The sequence below is a fragment of the Marmota monax genome, unplaced genomic scaffold (genome assembly GCF_021218885.2).
Source record: "Marmota monax isolate L192 unplaced genomic scaffold, Marmota_monax_Labrador192_F-V1.1 WCK01_AAM20220418_F8-fsc00232, whole genome shotgun sequence".
Lineage (NCBI taxonomy): Eukaryota > Metazoa > Chordata > Mammalia > Rodentia > Sciuridae > Marmota > Marmota monax.
The window spans coordinates 1,729,937-1,739,128 of NW_026695232.1; the positions used below are offsets into that span (position 1 = coordinate 1,729,937).

At 35.6% G+C, this 9,192-nt stretch overlaps 1 pseudogene; it reads left to right on the forward strand.

Annotated features, from left to right (window-relative positions):
- The first annotated feature begins 3,033 nt into the window (after positions 1-3,033).
- On the forward strand, positions 3,034-3,746 carry LOC124088757 (methylthioribulose-1-phosphate dehydratase-like; annotated as a pseudogene).
- Positions 3,747-9,192: the final 5,446 nt, after the last annotated feature.

The window sequence follows — 9,192 nt, forward strand, 5'->3', positions numbered from 1 at the left end:
TGCCACAGTGACACAACTTCGATTGGAGAAGAAAGGTACCCCAAAGGAGAAAACTAAGTTGGAGATAAAAAGTTTCTGACAGCATCATTGGAGCCACTGGATTCATGCTGCAACCTTTCCCACTTGACTTTTAAATTAATTACATGAGTCAATAAATTTCCTCTTTTGCCAGTTTGATTCCTTATGCATATATTGTATGATTTTCTGATATGCATTATTTTTACATTTCTTTCCATACACTTAAAAGTATTTTATAATCATATTTTATATACTGAATAAACATCCTCATTTATTAAAAAGCATATCACTTTAATAACCCTTTTAGAAAAACACTATATGTGGTTGAAGAAGCATTAGATTATGAATTAGGAGACTCAGGTTTGATTTTGTTTTGTATCAGATTGCAGTTGAACACATTTGCATGTGTCCTCTCAGAGTGTTGATATCCTTATTAAACAATAAGTAGTTTCAACTTAAGTATTATAATTTTGTTATTCTCAAAAATATAGCTCAAAGGGGGCCTGGTGTAATGGCACATACTTGTAATACCAGTGACTCAGGAGGCTGAGGCAGGAGGATCACAAGTTCAAGATCAGCCTCAGAAACTTAGCAAGGCCCTAAGAATCTTAGAGAGACCTTGTCTCAAAATTTAAAAAAATAAAAATAAAAAGGGCTGGGAATATACCTTAATGTCAAAGCATCCCTGAATTCAATCCCCAGCACCAAAGGAAAAAAAAAAGGAAAAAATTTTAAAGAAATACAGCTTCAAGGAGAAAGTGGAAAAGATTTCATTAAGTGGGAGGAAACAAAAAAATTAAAACACTTTTCTTTCAGCAAGACATGGGTACTAATTTGGATATTCATCTCTTTGATTTGTTGGTCAAAGAAAAAATGTAATTATGCCCAAATACATATTGTTTCCTGACATTTCCTGCCCTTCCATATGGGAAGATTATGTATCTTCATCCCTTTGATGGCAGACCTGGCTGGTCTGATGACTTGTTTCAACCATGAAAAGTGAGTACCAGCGACATGGATTGTCTGTGCAGAGATGTTCTCTTTTCTTTTGCCATGATGATGAGCAATATTCAAGAGAGAGGCTAATCCATTAGCCTGGGTCGCAGAGTAAATAGGGTATGAAGCAACGCTGCTGCTGACCCTGATGAATGCCCAGCTGAAGGGAGAAATAAACCTTTGTTTTTGTAAGCCAGTGAGGTTTGGGAGACTGATACCACAGCATAATGCATAATCAACATTGTAATGGTGACTGTGTCTGTCAGCTTTCCATTTTTTATAAATGTATATATATAAAATACCCAAGATAAGCAGCTTATAAAGAGAAAAGGTTCATTTTGGCTCACAGTTTTGGAAGTTTTAGTCCACGATTAATTGCTTCTATTGCTTTGGACCTGTGGTGGCCCATCCTGGTGGAGCAAGAGCCCTTATCTGATGGCCAGAAAGAGAAAAAGAGGAAAAAGAACTGGGGTCTCAATATCCCCTCTAATGGCACTCCCCAGTGACCTGAAGACTTCCCACTAGACCGCCACCTCTCAGGGGCTTCCTACTACCTCCCAACAGTGCCACCCTAAGGACCATGCCTCTACCATATGCATCTTTGGGGATATTCTGGATCCAAACTATGGCAGTGACTAAGCAAAACTGTATTAAGGTGACCATGCAGACCCTAGAGATTCAATCCATAATCATAAAGATTTAATTTGTTCTATGTATATAAATGTAAATTTGAGGTCATCATAATATAATAATTAAGGTTAAAGCTGGCTCAATATTAATAAATATTCAAAATTCATACAGGGATTATTTTTTCTAGGTTTTCCTAAGACTAATTGGTTAGATGTCAACTAATACTTAATATTGGTTATTTTTATTAATGGAATAATAAAATTGCAGTAGTTATAGAATCAAAAGGGAGGCACATCTAAAGATTTCTTGTGAAATGAAGTGGTGATTGAAATAAGAAATGATGATTTTTTTTTGTACCAGGGATTGAATCCAGGGGCATTTAACCACCAAGCCACATCCCAGACCTTTTTGTATTTTATTTAGGAACAGGGTCTCACTGAGTTGTTCAGGACCTCACTAAATTGCTGAGGCTGGCTTTGAACTCGAGATCCTCTGGACTCAACCTCTTGCCACTGGGATTATAGACATGTGCCACCATGCACAGAAGAAATGATGATTTTTAAAAGTGAGGCTGATGATGAGGTAGAAGCTGAAATCCTGAGACTTAAAAAAAAAATAAGTTTTGGGGAATGCGGTTGTAGCTCAGTGGTAGAGCGTTTGCCTAGCATGTGTGAGGCACTGGGTTCCCTCCTCAGCACCACATAAAAAAACAATAAATAAATAAAATAAAGGCACTGTGTCCATCTACAACTAAAAATATTTAAAAATTGTTATATGAATCCCATCAGAAATTAGAAAGGAGGTTAAAAATGTTCTCTAAGCAGTAGGGTGGCACTTGAAGCACTTTTAATAAATTGTGTTGGTAATCTAAGGCCTTTTAGACTCTAAAAGAACACTTAGTAAATATAAAAATCGAGATTACTATTTCAAGGGACTTTATAAACGATGAGTTTCTGATTGTAGGCAATTTTACCTGCCATGTTCTGAAGTAGGAACTACACTATCCTGGAAAAAAAAATGACTCTAAGAGAGCTTGAAAGAAAAAGTGACTTGAAAACATAATGGAAGTCAGATATGGTGGCGCACACCTGTAACTTTAGTGACTTTGGGAGACCAAGGCAAGAGGATTGCAAGGTTAAGGCTAGCTGGCAACTAAGTGAGGCTCTGAGCAAATTAGTGAGATCCTGTCTCAAATATAAAAGGGGGGCCGGCACTGTGGTGCACACCTGTCATTCCAGCAGCTGAGGGATTACAGCTGAGGTAGGCTGAGGCAGGAGGATCTCAAGATCAAAGACAGCCTCGACTGTGGCCTGGTCATGGTAGATAGGTGGAATGCTGAGTGCAGAGCCTTAAGATGGCTGGAAACCATGGGTGCCCCTCCTCTGGACCATGTCTGGCTGCCATGCTCTGGGGAGACAGCTGCTCATAGTGTTGCAGTGTGCAGGACAATGAACATTCAAGACACCTGATCCCAGTAGTTTGCAAACAGTTTTACCACTTGAGTTGGGTCACTGGGACTGGAGGAGGAATTAGCTTGGAGTATGGCAATGAAATCTACATTGCTCCTTCAGGAGTGCAAAAGGAACAAATTCAGCAGGAAGATATGTTTGTTTGTGATGTAAATGAGCAGGATATAAGAAACTAAAAAAAAAAAATAGCCAGTGCAATCCTCTTTTCATGAATTCTTACACAATTAGAGGAGCAGGTGCAGTGATTCGAATCCACTCTAAAGCTGCTGTGATGGCCACCCTCCTCTTTCCAGGATGAGAGTTTAAAATTACACATCCAGAGATGATCAAAGGAATAAGGCAATGTACCTCAGGAGGGTATTTTAGATATGATGATATGTTAGTGGCACCTATTATTGAGAGCACAACTGAAGAACAAGACCCCAAAGAACTAAAGGCCCGTCAATGAATAAATATCCCGACTCCTGTGCAGTACTGGTCAGGTGTCATGGAGTGTATGCCGGGGGAAATACGTGGGAGAAGGCTAAAATCATGCGTGAATGTTATGACTATTTTATTGATATTGCTGTAATAATGATGAAGGTAGGACTTGATCCTATGCAGCTCCCAGTTGGAGAAAATAGAATTGTATAAGCCAAACAAAAGTTTAATTACACAGTTATAAAACTAAACTTAATTATTATTTAAGTAAACCTTGATTATTTTTTAAATGAGTTGAAAGTTTTCAAAACACTATTAATTGGTCACTAAATACTACAGATGATCACATTTAATCTCTTCTGACATGGAATGGTATTTGCTCATATTTTTGAGCATCTGTAGATTTTGGTATCCAAGAGGGTAGGAGGTCCTAGAACCAATCCCCTGTGAATACTGAGGGATCAGTGTATTTCTTGGTGGGAACATTTCCATGGGATCAATCATAGCAGTGAAATTTCATATCAAAGGCACATAAATACTGCCAAAATTAACTTCCCCAATAATAAATTGCCATTTTTTAAAACAATGCTTGAAAATGCTGAATATTGTAACACACACACACAAAAAAAAAAGAAAAGAAAAAGAAAGAAACCTCATAAGTTTAGTGAGTGAAAAATGACATATTGGTATTTTAGTTTGTAGTTTCCATAATTTGGTATTTTAGTTTGTAGTTTGTAGTTTCCATAATTTGTCTAAAGGGGTTAGCACATGGTAGACAAATGCTCTACCACTGGGATCTACTGCTTTTGGTGTTGGTTTGTTCTTCTTTTTAGGACTTTGAGATGTAATGTTAAGTTATTTATATGGTGACTTTCTATCTTTATAATAAATGAACTCAAAGCAATGAACTTTTCTCTTAGAAATGCCTTTATAGCGTCCCAGAGATTTTAGTATGATCTATCTCTTTTCTTATTTACCTCTAAGTATTTTTTTATTTCATCCCTGATTTTTTCTGCTTTCAATTGGTCGTTAAATAGTGTACTATTTGGTCTCCAGGTACCTCTATTTTTTTATTTTATTGTTAATTTCTATTTTCATTCCATTATGATCTGATAGAATATAAAGTATTATCTCTACTTTTTTGTATTTGCCGAGAGTTGTTTTGTGACCTAAGATATGGTCTGTTTTAGAGAAGGTTCCATGTGTTGCTGAGAAGAAAGTGTATTCAGTCTTTGATGGATGAAATATTCTATATATGTCTGTTAAGTATAAATTATTATTTGTACTTTTTAGTTCTATAGCTTCTTTATTTAGTTTTTGTTTGGAGTATCTATCCAGTGGTGAGAGTTTTGTATTAAAGTCACCCAGTATTATGGTCTATTTAATTCTTGAAATTGAAAAGGGTTTATTTGATGTACAGAAATGCTCCATTGTTTGGGGCATAAATATTTACAGTTATGTCTTTTTGATGTATGATTCCCTTAGGCAGTATGAAATGTCCTTCTTTGTCCCTTCCAATTAACTTTGGCTTGAAGTCCACTTTATCTGATATGAGGATAGAAACTCCTTTGTTATGGTTTGTATATGAGGTGTTCCCCAAAAACTCACGTGAGACAATGCAAAAAGGCTTGGAGGAGAAATGATTGGGTTATAAAGGCCTTAACCCAATCAGAGAATTAATCATCTGATGGGATTGAGTGGTAACTGAAGACAGGTGGGGTGTTGCTGGAGGAGGTGGGGCATGAGGGACATGGCTTTGGGGAGTGTACTTGTATCTGGCAAATGGAGATCTCTTTCTCTCTGCTTCCTGATCATCATGTGAGCTGCTTCCCTCTGCCACACTCTTCTGCCATAATGTCCTGCATCACCTTGAGCCCCGAGGAATGGAGCCCACTGTCTATGTATTGAGACCTCTGAAACTGTGAGCCCCTAAATAAACCTTTCTTCCTCTACAATTGTTCTGGTTGGAACCTTTAGTACAGCAGCGAAAAAGCTGACTAAAACACTCTGCTAATTTATAAGATCCATGTAAATGATGTTTTTTCCCATCATTTTACCTTCAGTCTTTGAATACCTTTGCCTATAAGGTGAGTCTCTGGGAGACAGCATATTGTTGACTGTTATTTTTTAATCCAGTCTGCCAGTCTATACCTTTCGTTTGATGAGTTTAGGCCATTTACATTCAATGTTATTATTGAGAAATGATTTTTATTTCATCATTTTGATTTACTTCTGGTTTTTAATTTGAATTAGTTTCTCCTTTGATTGACTATTCTTCTAATGTAGTTCCTTTGCTGGTTTTCACTTTTTATTTTTCATTTCTTCTTCATGAAATACTCAGTGTTTTGTAGTGCGTGCTTTCTAGATGTGAATCTTTTGTTTATTGTGGAAGATTTTTAAAAATATTTTTATTAGTTGTTGATGGACTTTTATTTTATTTACTTATTTTTATGTGGTGCTGAGAAGCAAACCCAGTGCCTCACACATGCTAGGCAAGTGCTCTACCACTGAGCTAGAACCCCAGCCCTATTATGGAAGGTTTTTATTTCATCATCAATTCTGAAGCTTAATTTTGCTGAGTATAGTATTCTTGCCTGGCATCCACTTTCTTTCAGAGCGTGGTATATATTATCCCAAGATCTCTTAGCTTTAAGGGTCTGGGGGGAGACTTGGATCGGTTTCCTCTAAATGTGAGCTATCTATCATATTTCTCAGGCAGACTTTACAATTCTATTCTTATTCTGTATGTTAAGTATTTTCATAATGATGTGCCTTGGAGTGGGTCTGTTGTAATTTTGTATATTTGAAGTCCTGTAAGCCTCCTATATCTGATTTTCAATTTCATTTGCAAATACATTTTCTTGAAAGCCTGGTTGTTATAAATATACCACAAAGATATAAAAGACACTAACCTAAAGTTTGACAATTTTTTTTTAAATGTAATACAGTCTGTTTAGAAAATAAGAAAATAGGGCTGGGGATGTGGCTCAAGCCGTAGCGCGCTCGCCTGGCATGCGTGCGGACGGGGTTCGATCCTTAGCACCACAAACAAACAAAGATGTTGTGTCCGACTAAAACTAAAAAAAAAATAAATATTAAAATTCTCTCTCTCTCTCTCTCTTAAAAAAAAAAAGAAAATAGGGGCTGGGGCTGCAGGTCAGTGGTAAAACCCTTGCCTCGCACATGTGAGGCACTGGGTTTAATGCTCAGCACCACATAAAAAAAAATAAATAAATGTTGTGTCCCTGTACAACTAAAAAAGTAAAATAAGAAAGAAAGAAAGACAATGAGAAAATAGTGAAGGTGATTTAAAACCAGTTATAGAGCTGGGCACCTTGGCACATGCCTGTAATTCCAGGCAGAGGCTACAGAATTGCAAGTTCAAAGCCAGCCTCAGCAACTTAGCAATGTCCTAAGCAACTCAGAAAGACCCTGTCTGAAAATAAAAAAACGAAAAGTACTGGGGATATGGGTCAGTGGTTAAGTGCCCTGGGTTCAAACCCTAGTATCAAAAAACATCACCAAACCAATTATAGGGGGCTTCTACAATGTGCTTTACATAAACAAAATATTTACATATAGGAGAAAACCATTATAATAGTTTCTCTCCTATTATTTCTTTCTTTTTTAATATTTATTTTTTTTAGTTGTAGTTGGACAAACACTTTTATTTTATTTATTTTTATGTGGTGTTGAGGATCGAACCCAGGGCCTAGCACGTGCTAGAGGTGCACACTCTACTGCTGAGCCACAACCCCAGCCCCTCCTATTTCTTTAAATGAAATAAATACTTCTTAGACTATAAATACAATGCTGAAATAAACAAGTTAGAATATTACATGTGAAAAATATACTGCTACTTATATAAATATAAAGGCCACTTAAAACAACTTTATATGCATATATGTAAGGATATTTTGTAAAGGGGTGGAATATGAATGAGAAGACTATACATCAAATTAAGAGAAAATAGAGAAAAGAGGTACAAATAGGCCTTTGGTTAAATCCGTATGTTTTATTTTTTTAAGAAAGCAGTTTGAGAGCTGGGGTGTGGCTCAGTGGTAGAGTGCTTACCTAGTATTCATGAAGGCCTGGGTTCCATCCCTAGCACCACAAGAAAAAAATTAAAAAAGCAATTTGAAGAAAACATGAAGATATTTAAGTTGCTAATTCTAGGTTGTAGATATTAAGCCACAATGTGTATTTTTATTTTGTGAGTAATTACAAATATCAATATTATGAATAAAATTAATAAAATGAGCCCATAAATGGTAGTGATTAATGTAGCGTAATTATATGAATAATTAGAGAACTGTGGCATATGAGACAGATATAGGAGTTCTTGCTAAGTAGTTTGAGTATAGCAGTGACCTGTAGTTGACAGAGAATGTAATGTATATATGATGTAAAAAAGAAATACCTGCTAAACACCAAATATTAGTTCTTAATATGATGAAATAATAACATCACACAACATATTTATACAATTGAACCATATATAGAGATGTTTTAGTGAATAAAGTTCTTGTTAAATGGCATATCATAAAGAAATATTATCTCTAGTGTCTATAACACTCAAAATTCACTATTTCCTTCATGAGATATAGGCAATCAATAGAGGCTTTCAGTCCAGTAAAAAAAAAAAAAATTCAAGACACTTATTAACTTTTTTGCACGTATAGTTCTCGGATTAAACTCAGAGGGCCTCCTGCATGTTAGACAAATCCTCTACTACTGAGTTATACCTTCAGTCGTGACAGTTAGTATTTTGTTATTATGTATTTCACAAACCGTTCCTATCTATAGCTCAATCTACTACGAGTTCCAATTATAAAGCTTAGAAAAATAATTGGTATTTTTTCATACCATGACACTGAAATCAAATGGTGGGTTTTTTTCCTCCCTAAATAATAGGTTATGATATGTGAAACATACTCAAGTCCAGTAAAGGAAGAGTCAAGATTCAAATTTGTGACTCTTTCTTTCAAAGCTGTAAGTTAACTTTCATATTTCATCTGGAAAATTGAGATTTGTAGCCATATAAGAGTAAAATTTCAAATTGTTTCCTCACCAATAAATTACGGATGGTAATACCTCATAAAGTTGTTGTGAGAATTAGATGGTTTTCACAAAGCTGCAAGTCATGTTTTGACTTTGAACTTCTGAGTTCAAGATCTTGAGGTATCTCACTAGAGGAAATAACTTGACATTTTCATCTAGTAGTTGTACATTTGACTTTATTTATGCTCCTCTTGTGATTGACATACCTTCAAGGAGACTGGATCTGAGTTAGCAAATGTGTTGCACATATAGAACTTACCCAAGTAGAATTAATGACACATTGAGGAGGAGTAATGAAGAGTAATCTAAGAAACATAGTAGGCCAAAGTAAAAGGCAGATCCAAAATATTTTCTTCTACACAGCTGGGCCCATGTTCCATTTTTGCTGTTTATAATAGTTGTTGTCTTTCTTAAACAATTAGACTAAGTGAATGTTTGATTTTACAATGCCAGTGATCCAGGCAAATGAACTAGTGTATTCAATTTAATGGCTAAATCATCCTATAATATTATTATATTAACGTTCATAAACTTGCAAAGAATCATATTAATAAAATTAAACAACAAATCTATTTCTAAATAGTTTAATTTTTTCCTT